The sequence below is a fragment of the Suncus etruscus genome, chromosome 4 (assembly GCF_024139225.1).
Source record: "Suncus etruscus isolate mSunEtr1 chromosome 4, mSunEtr1.pri.cur, whole genome shotgun sequence".
Taxonomy (NCBI): Eukaryota; Metazoa; Chordata; class Mammalia; order Eulipotyphla; family Soricidae; genus Suncus; species Suncus etruscus.
In genome coordinates, this window is record NC_064851.1 from 69613924 (window position 1) to 69625306 (window position 11383).

Here is an 11383-nt window from a genome sequence, read left to right on the forward strand (position 1 = left end):
ATAAAGTACATAGCATCAATCTGAATTGATAAGGAATAGAATGAGATAAGACTTTCTGAGATTATTTCTTAATTATCGAGGATATGAAAGAATTATAGCAGTGAAAGACAGTGTGTTGTGAAAAAAAGTGTCATAATCAGGGAAAATTATGTTCAAAGATTTATTAATACAAAGACAAAATTACCCTCCACTCACTCTTAAAATAAACAAGGAGTGTACACAATCAAGCAGAACTAAAATATTGTTTACTTAACCCAATATTATGGTAAAAGGTATTTGAACAATGACATTAAAGCTTGTTTGTGGCAATGGTAAATAAGGATGATTAGAAAAAAATTTACTGAAATCAATAACATATATTGGCTACCGTATACATACACACACATACACACACACACACATATATATATATATATATTACTATGTATGTTATGTATAGCAATAAACTATTCAATATCTGAATTTAGTGAGTGCCCTCTGGCTAGTATTTGGATGTGATCCTATCATTGGGAGGTAAGTATACTATTGGTGTCAAGATTAGCTAGTTGATAAAATCATTTGAACCTACTGGTGACACATCTTTGAACACTTGCTTCATGTCTGTATCAAGTTTAGAAAGAAGTCAAGAGATCACCAAAAACATAAATGGGAAATTTTGCAGGAAAACCCTTCTCACAGATAGTTTCCTCCAGAGACTATATCATCAGATATTGATGAGCCAGATTTAGATTTTTCTTCTCTTCAGGAACTATTGGTAGCACTAAAACAGTGGCATGGAGAATAAAATGAGAAGGAAGAAGCCTTCTCTTTAGGAGAAGTTCAGTGGTCTTGAAAAAGACTTTCCTTTGGTGGAGTTCAAAATAACCCTTCCTTAAATTTGTACCCTGAGTAGGTAATGCCATATTTACCAGGGACTCAAATCTGGAATTCAGAGCTAGGTGTTTGAGGTCTGTGATATTTTAAAAGTATCAGGAAATTTAAATTCGAATATTTTTTGAAGGATACATTAAGTATCCTGAAAGTTTTTTATTTTTTAAAATTTAGCACGATAACTGTTGAATATTCAAATATATAAAACAGCTTATAGACTGTTGGATTAAAGACTTAAATAAAAGACCTGAAGTTGTATAAGTACAAAAAGAGAACACAGGGGGAAAGCCCCTTGATACTGGGCTTGGTAATTATTATTAATTCATATAATTCAGTTATAAAATAAAAATCATCCGATTTTTAAAAATGGACAAAGTTTTTACATGGATATTTTCCCTAAAGACTCACTAAGAACCAATAGGTTTTTGCAAGATAATCTTGTCAATAAAAATCAGTGAAAGATAAATCATTATTTAAATGATTTAGCATAACAAGTGCCCCAAAACCACAGAACTAGTGTTGACAGGCAAATGGGGAAAAAGAGGTAGAGAAAAGAGGTGGAAAAAGAATACTTTATATTCTTGGTAGGCATGTAAATACCGAATATTGGTTCTTAAATATAATTTCAAATAGAGAAATTTTCAAATAAAGAATCTTGGTTTTTCCGTATAATTTTTTATTATATTTAAGGGTCACTGTCATCCATGACAACTCCCTCTTATTTTGCAATGAAAGCTAAATCTTAAGATGAATTTAAGGGGCCTAAGAAATAGCATGGCGGTAAGGCGTTTGCCTTTCATGCAGAAAGATGGTGGTTCGAATCCCGGCATCCCATATGGTCCCCCATGCTTGCCAGGGGCAATTTTCTAAGCATAGCGTCAGGAGTAACTCCTGAGCGCTGCCTGGTATGTCCCCCCCCCAAAAAAAAAAAAAGATGAGTTTAATAATTTAATTTTGTAGACACCTGCTACACTGTCTCACCTCCTGTAGTAGCATCAGGTGACCGCATCCACCCAGGTATTACAGTAAATACTCTCACCTTGAAACTTTTCTAGGCAGAAAACTCCATCTTGTTTATTAAAGTTTTGACACTTCTGTGTACTATAATTCCACACAACTAGTCTGAAACAGCCCTTTTGTAGGAAGATATTTTCCTTTAAAAAAGAGAAGAAAATTTATGCTTATGAGGTTGGTGTTGAAAGAAGACTGACAGTGTCAGTTTAATATATTCTGATTCACATAGTTCTCCCATATTCACTGACATCTTCATACATACACAATTTATTCATGACGACTAGGACAAGCAAAAGGAGGAATGAATTAGAAGGAAATTAGTTTTTTTAAAGGAAAAAGAGAGTGTTAAGAAGTCTGAAAAGTGATAAGGAAACGTAAATGGCAAAGGAACATGATGTGGAGAATAAATCAAAAGAACTAACAGATGATGAGTTTACGTGCATTCCAGTGTTAATTTCACACGGTTTTAATTATTTAAAAAATTAAATCCTAAAATAATATTTTAAATTTATTTTTCAGACAAATCATGATGATGGGATTAAGTGACTCTAATGAGCCAGCTTTATGGCTGCTGGTCTTGTTACTATTTTCAAGTTAAACATTAGAAAAAAATCATCTGGGAACTAAATCTATAGCTAGTAGCCAATAAAGTCTTAAAGTACATTTCAGTAGCACAAAGCATAAAGTATAATATTTGCATTCACCTACTGCATTACTGTCATTACTAGTTAATTTCCTTTCCCACCTAGGGTTTTAGATTTTGTTTTCCAAGTTATGGACTAACTGGGGTTTCTCTCATTATTTTTTATTTAATCCATTCATATCTTTTCATTCTATTAACTTCAGTTTGGGAAATCTGTACTTTATCCTCTGTTATCCTCTACTTTATGTTATTAAATCATTTAATAAATATGCCATATAAGGCAAAGAATAAGATCAACAATAATATACATAGTCCTGAGTTAATATAAGGATACTGTATCTCAGCACATGCAATCTGTACATTTTATTAAGTATCTCTCTTTTCTTAGTTTATCCACTACTAAAGATACAACAACAGTATATTTCTCAAAGCATGGTTGTCATGATTAATGATTACTTTGATAAGTACTCAGCATAATGTATTATAGTAAGTTTTCTATTAATCAACATTATTATCCTTCTCATCACAATCATGGCCATCATGATTTGAGTTTTCTTTTGGATTATAGAACCTTAGTCTAGATATAAATAGTAAACATTGTAGGAATAATAGTTGTGAAACAAGATACAAATATAGTTAAAGTGATCTTTAGTACACAGGGAACAGGATCTGAACCATTAAAAGCTAAATGTAAGCATATTTATAATTATAAATGAGCTATTAAAAGTCTCTAGTTTTTCTTGAAATTCTATCAATATGTTTTGATCATTATGATTTCAATAAACTTACACAAACTCTAGAAATTTTATAGAAACTTGTGTGAGCAAATGTAAGTTTATCTCAGACAGAACAGAATTAAAAATTCCTAGAAACATGCCAGTAATAGAAACTAGTAGTGGGGTTTAGATTAAGAGATTGTTGTATTGAGACTGAATGAATTGTTTTATCAGTTGTCCTTGAGTTTTCTTTCTTCTTTTACTTTCCTGGTGTGTGTGTGTGTGTGTGTGTGTGTGTGTGTGTGTGTGTGTGTAACATCTGACTGTGGTAAGGATTTATTCCTGACTCTATACTCAGAGATCATTTGAGGGCTTGGAGACTATATTGAATGCTAGGGATCGAACCTGGGTTGGCTCCATGCAAGACAAGTGCTCAACTTGCTCTACTATCTCTAGCCTCATAATTTTATTTTATCAGATGTTAGTGCATAGACTTTGGCTTGGGTTTCAATTGCTTGGGCAGGCTACCAAGGCTTTAGTTTCCTTAGTCTAATGACTTCCTCATTTAATTAATATAACAAAGCATTTTTGGATCAAAAGACTACAGAGAACTTGAGAAAAATAGATTACTTTCACAAGAATATGACTATTGTTGTCTGGACAAGTTACAATGAGTCTGTGATATAGACATGTGAAAACCAAGCCTGGTCATTTTATCACCTTTCAAAAGAAAAGTGATGGGATCACTCAAACTCTCCCTTTTCAGTATCTTATATATCTCTGTATAAAATAGTAAAACAGAGAGATGAAGGTTTATCCTAGTAATGAATGCACTATAATTTAAATAATGCAAAAATCTGACTATAATGACTTAAAATATATTTTAAAATATATTTACCACGTTATTTCTACTTCTCATTTATTGTCTTAGTAAATTAGTATATAAATACTGCATTATATGTAAATATATAAGTGAACTTCATGCTCATCATTGATTAATACAAAGGCATTTTATATTTTATTTCAAACATACCTAGCATCCTTTTTTAAAATCACATTTCTTGCTGTCCAGTCTTTCTGTGCAGAATTGGAAACTACAGTGGGGGTGTGGGTGGAGCAGGTACAGATTTGTAGACCCTTTAAGCTTATGCAACTGGAGGGGAGATGTTTAAGAATATAAAAATTACAAATAAAAATTAAAGTTTAAATACTTAATTAGAATGAGAAAGACATGTCAGAGCATTTGTATATATAACAAAGCTCAAACGGGCTGGAGCAATAGCACAGAAGTAGGGCGTTTAGGTAAACGTGGCTGACTCAGGACAGACCTCAATTCGATCCCCTGGCGTCCCATATGGTCACCCAAGCCAGGAGCGATATCTGAGCGCATAGCCAGGAATCACCTCTGAGCATCACCGGGTGTGGCCCAAAAAAACCAAAAACCAACCAACCAAAAAGCTAAAACACTACAAGTACAGGATCCAGGAAATAGAATATATTTTTATGAAGTGCTTAACTAATCTTGATAGTATTTTTCCTCCTACAATGATTACAGAGTATCACCTATTTTACAGAATTTAGGAAACGATGAGATTAGATATGTTTCAATATAAAAACCAGTCCTAATTTACTAGGCACCAATCTGCAGTGTTTAGTATATCTTCAGATGGCCTTGACTTCCTAGGAGATAAAGCCACTGATGGTGAGTGGTGATGTGAAAGGATAGGGCTGCTGTAGGTGCTGCTTATGTAGCCACAACTACTTCCAATTCAACCATTGCTTAACATGCTTGAGATCATAAAAGTACTCTGCAGCCAGAGCTGTTGCAAGCTGGTCTAGTCTGTCAACTTTCATGAATTATCCCAATGACTTTTTTTTTAATATAATTTTTATTTTGATCATAGTGGCTTACATATTGTTGACAATAATATTTTAGGTACATATTTACATAAAATCAGGGGGGATTCCCATCCCCAAATTGCCCTCCCTACACCTCCGTTTTTGTCTTACCTCCCTTTTCCTCTTCCCTCACCCCCAGGGCGGCTAGAATATGTGGTCCCCTCTGTCTCTAACCAACTACTTAGTAGTCTTGCATCAGTTTGGTCTTGATGCCTCCCTTATTTCCCCCTCTAAGTAGGGGCAGGGGTAGCTAGTTCAAGTTGCGTGGTTTTGCCTGAAAAAGAGAAAATAAATAAACTGGGGTAAGAGTTTAATACCCCAAAAATGGGCAGAATCCTTCTAGAGGTTCTCATCATCGATTTGGGAAATGAAGGAGAAAAAGAAGTTGAAACACTTCACCAGTACCAAAAGAAGTGTCAAATATCCAGTGAGGACTCCAGCTATAACGATAAGCACCACAAAAAAAAAAACAGATAAAAAACAAAACAAAACAAAACAAACAAAAAACAAACACAAACAAACAAAAAACACGCCGTGGTCTTGAAATAAGAAACATGGCGTAGCACATAACGAAAGAAAAGAAAGGAAGAGAAAAAAAAATAAGAATAATTGGGGACAACAATTTCAATAATCCCAATGACTTTTGACATGTGCTTCCCAGCTTCCTGCTGTTTGATAGTGCCTCCAGCTGAATTCCAGGTGTCTTTAGTCCCTGTGTCCTTTTCAGCTCATTTCCTGGCAGCTTCTTTTGTACTAGAACCTTTCAGTCTTTATATGCAGCCTATTCAAATCTTGCCACAGAAAGCTGCTAGCTGAGATACAGAGCCTACTCTTTAAATAACAATTTTGCCTTTAATAGATAGAATTTTGCATCCTTTGATAATGTTCTTGTCTTGGTTTCTTGCCTCACATATTTCTTTGTCAGTAACTCACATATTCAATAACATAAAAAATCATGTTAGGTAAGAGCCAAAATGTTATTAGTTACCTGCCTGTTGATTTTTCCTTAATTTTGACATCACTTTTATTATGAAGTTGTACTTTAGTGAATTTGGTTTAATGTAAGTAAATGCTTAACTTTTTTTTTTTATAAACTATTAAGGTCTAGGATGTGTCTGACATGTCATCCTACTCATTCATGAATAACTTTAAAATGTGTGAATAAAATTTCGTTTTCTTCAACTCAAGTGGTAGCTAACATTTTAATTAGCACGTTCAAAATCTCCTTTGACTTTGGATGTTATTAGTTGAAATGAAATGTTCTTTGAGGATTTGACAACAGCTTAGAGAACCCAAATTTATTGTTAGCCCTCTTCTAAGATCTTAGATTCTTTAAAAAAAAAAACTCCAGCTTATGATTTTGTTTGAAAATTTGTTGTTTTTCAATAGTTAGAAAGAAAACTTACTCTTATTTAAGAATAGAATGCCTATGAGAGATCCTAGGAGCTGTGATCTCAGAGAAGTAGGACCACCTTCCAAACATGCAGGGATTCTAAGCAATTTTATACTATATAACATACATGAAATATTTAATATTTTATAATCACATTATGTAAAGACAAATATAGGTGACAGATTTTTCAATGAGGTTTAATAAATACTTTGCATATAGTTGGCCCAGATTCAATACCTGCTGACATTACCTGGTCTTCTGAGCTACACCTGAGTACACAGCCTTGAGAGTATCCCTGGGGCATTACTGGGGACAGTCTCCTAAATCCTCCAAAAGACAAATATAATCCAGGCTTAATTTTCTTTCTGAATTTAAAAGAAATGAAAATATTTACATTTCCCCCATTAAAATATTATGGGTGCTAGTCACGTGGCTTTGTTCCTAATGAATGAATTGATTCTCCTTGTCTTTATGCTTTATAAAAATAGAAAAGTAATAGACCAGGGAGATAGTACATGGATTAAGGTGCTTTCATTGTATGATGCAGACATCCCTGTTTCTATCCCCAGTACCACCTATGATTCTTAAGTACAGTGTTAGGAATAGTCCATAAGCATTACCAGGTGTGGCCCCATCCCACCCCCATAGAGCAAAATATTGAGATAGAAACTCAAAGACCATACTTTTTTCTTAACTACAAAATGGATAAGACTCATTCACTGAAAAACACAGAAATTACCAGTTACTTAACCACAGTGAAGCTTATTAGATATGTATCATTTATCATTTTGACATTCAGTTTTGGACCATATCACTACTGTTTTGGAAATAAGTATACTGAATATACTTTTAATATGTAGTAAGTTTAAAAATTATGCCCACGAAATGAGTAGATAAGGAAAGAATTTAAAATTCAACATAAACAGAGATTCTAATATTATGTATCTATGGTATCAACATTTGATGAAAGGAAGTTATGGGGCTACTTTGTAGGGTCCTTATCAAGAGCAAGGCATTTAAACAGAAACAGGAAGATGTTTCTCTTTAAACTTGCTTAGTGATACTGGATATTTATTTAAAAATGAACTTTTGTCCCATAGTGCAAGGGAACATTATAGTATGAGAATGAGAAATATTGTACTAAAATGTGTGATGTATATTTAAGGGCAGTCATCTTAATCTTCTTGAAAAGCAGGTATTGCCTGGATTTTAGAATCTGCAAGAGGCTATGGAGGTTAAGGAAATTCTTCAGAAGAATACAAGATACTGGTTTTCCTTGAAGGAGGAAGCTAGTTAGCTTTTGGTATGGAGTGTGGGAGAAGTGATACAGCTTAAGTAGGTGAGGATATCAAAAAAATTACTCTTTACAATTTGTAATATAATTAGAGTGAGGGAAAGTGAAATTTTGGACATGGTGTTAGAGGTTCCTGTTCTTCTGTGGTTGGTTGGCTGTAGGCAGTGATAGCTTGAGGAGAGAAGGTGTTGGGACTAGAATTAGGATAAAGGAATCAGTAGGGCCCCTACAGAGTATATTTTGGGCACTGCTCAAAATTGGATGTTAAGGAATGTTGGCTCATTTATTAAGTAGGTAAATATATTTAAGATAATATATTTATTAAAATAGCTATAGTTTTAATAAGGAAAACAAGAAAATAAGAGTTAGCATTTTATATGGTTTTAGTTTTGTGCCCCCCCCCACCACCACCACTATGGTGCTCAGGACTCAGTTCTTGCTCTGCACTCAGGGATCACTCCTGGACTGTGCACAGACAACTATATGGGAAGTCATAAATAAAACTTAAGTCACCATGCAAGGTAAGTGCCTTACCTGTTGTATCATTGCTTATATATCCATTTTTTATAGACAGGTATCAAGACACTTGAGGAGAGCCTATTCATTGTAGCAAAGTACCAATAGTTTACTATCACTGCACTTCCAGGTCCCCAGGGAAAGAACTAGTGTGCTTTGTCCTTACTGAGGGTGGAATGAATATTCATTCATCATTTTTCTTATTACATATATAGTGGTAGTCTATATTAATACCAGATTTTCCATAGAAGCATGGTAGCCACCATGACATATGGATATTATGTTCTTAAAATTGTACTTCTTAAGTGGAGACAGATTTTATCTTAAAGTATTTTAAAATAAGGTATGTTATTTTATTTTAAAGTATCTCCTGAATTTTGAAGACTAAGCATTAGGCTGAATAAAGATGGGCTCAGCAGAAGAGCACTTTCTTTGCATGTGTTAGACTCTAGATTTAATTCTATTTTGTTTGTTTGTATGTTTGGGGTCACACCCAGTTGTGCTCTGGGCATTCCTTTCTCTGCTTATGGTGGTGTTGGGAACCATATGGGGCATTTTGGGGATCTAACCTAGTTAGGCTATATACTAGCTACTAAGGCTATATACTAGCCTTACCCACACTTACCCACTATACTATATTGCTCTAGTTCCTGGGCTTGATTTTTATTTTTGGCTTTTGGGCCACACTTGGCTTTGTTCAGGGATTACTCCTAGCTCTGTGCTCAGAAATCACTCCTGGTAGTCTTGGGGGGACCATAGGACTGTAAGGAATTGAACCCAGATGGGCCCTGTGTAAGACAAATGTCTTACCATCTATGCTATCACTCTGGTCCCTGGATTTTATTCTTGGTAAAACAAACAAAAAAGTTAAACTTTGAGCATTAAGATTAAAATATTTTGTGTTGATTAATAACCAGGTTATATTGGTGATACATATAAATTATAATTTTAATGTAAAATTTTAGCTATAATGTCTAATTAAAATTATTTTCAACTGTTTCTCTTTTTGTTTTTCTTATTACTGTGCCAGTGTTGGGATAGCATGATGTTAGTGCCAGAGAGCAAATCTGAGGTTTTACACATGCAAAGCATTTGCTATACCATTGAGTTACATCCATGGCTTCCTTTTAAAAAATTATTTTTATTTTTTACTCATAAATAAATTATTTAATTGAATCACCATGAGATACACAGCTACAAAGTTGTTCATGATTCAATTTTGGTCATTCAATGTATAATTCATTCTTTGTTTTAATGTGGCTACTAGAAAGTTTAAGAATACATAGTGGATTGCCTTGTTCTTTTTTTTTTTTTTAATTGAATTGTTATGAGATATAGCTACAAAGTTAATGGTTGAGTTTCAATCATACAATGTCCCAAAGTCCATTTCTTCACCAGTGCACAGATTTCCCTGCTACCCCCAACTCAGCCTGCCTCTTTGGCATATATTTTCCTTTTGTTTTAATTAAGTAATTTTTATTTTGACCAAAGTGGATTACAATGGCATATATTTTTCTTCTCTCTTTTTCTTTTTCTTTTCTTTTTAGGCATGGTAATTTGCAATACTGTTATTAAAAGATATCATGCATATCATTTTATCACCTTTCAGCACCCGGTTCTTGTCCAGAGTGATCACTTCCAACTATTATTGTCATAATTGGCACCTTCTCTGTTAGCCTCAGAAAGCTAATTATAAAAAAAGTTCTCTGGGCCGGGCGGTGGCGCTGGAGGTAAGGTGCCTGCCTTGCCTGCGCTAGCCTAGGACGGACCGCGGTTCGATCCCCCGGCGTCCCATATGGTCCCCCAAGAAGCCAGGAGCAACTTCTGAGCGCATAGCCAGGAGTAACCCCTGAGCCTCACAGGATGTGGCCCAAAAACCAAAAAAAAAAAAAAAAAAAAAAAGTTCTCAATAACAATTTATACAAAATTATTTTAATACTAACTTAATAGCTTATAAAATTTGAACCCACCTTTAAATAATTGGATGATGAATAATCCTTAATAAGAAAATAGAATTAAAGAAGAAAACTTACTGAGGGGACCGGAGAGATAGCACAGCAATAGGCTGTTTGCCTTGCAAGCTGCCAACCAAAAACCAAGGTTGTTTCGAATCCCGGCATCTCATATGGTCCCCTGTGCCTGTCAGAAGCGATTTCTGAGCACAGAGCCAGGAGTAACACTTGAGTGCTGCCAGGTGTGGCCCCCAAATTAAAAAAAATTAAAAAATTAAAAAAAACTTACTGAAAATTTATGTTTTTTCTAATAGAGACCAATAATAGAAAAAACCCATCTAACTTACAATTTTAGGCAACTGATCTATAAATTTTTATTGGAAGAGTTGTTGTTGAAGACCAGCACACATCATTTTGGTAATATTATGTAAACATAATGATGCAGTTTTGTATAAAATTTTGTTTAGTTTGAGCTGGAGAGATAGAATCCAGGTTAAGTCATTTACTTTGTATGTGACTGACAAGGTTTCAATTTTTGACATTGTTAGGAGTAATTTTTAAATACAAACCTATGTGTATGCTCTGACCAACACTAGGCATGGCCCCCCAAACAAGTTTGATGTTTCATTCTATGTAATATTTGTTTTGCACTTTGTCTAAAAATTTACTAGAAATTAAGCATTCTAAAAGCATAGCAATATATTTAACTAATTCTTGGATCTTTTACTAAGTTTCTAGATATGTTACTTTTCCTCACCACCTCAGACTTTCCTGTGGGGATGTGGAAAAAGATTAAAGTAAGGTTAACCAATACATTTCACTTAATCTGCAATGTGGTCATGTAAAAAAATGGTGAGCTTCTTGGTTGCCAGAGCAGAGTATGACAGATAAAGGTTTAACATACATGAACGCATGTGTGTCTATTTTTAATTTTTTCATGCAATCTCTTTAAGTACCAAACACTTCCACCAATGCAAAATACATTTGTATTGAGATTTTATTTTTGCTGGACTGAAATAAAGTAGGACTGCACTGAAAAGTTGGAGTTAATAGTATATAATAGCAATAGTTAATATCCAATTGTTA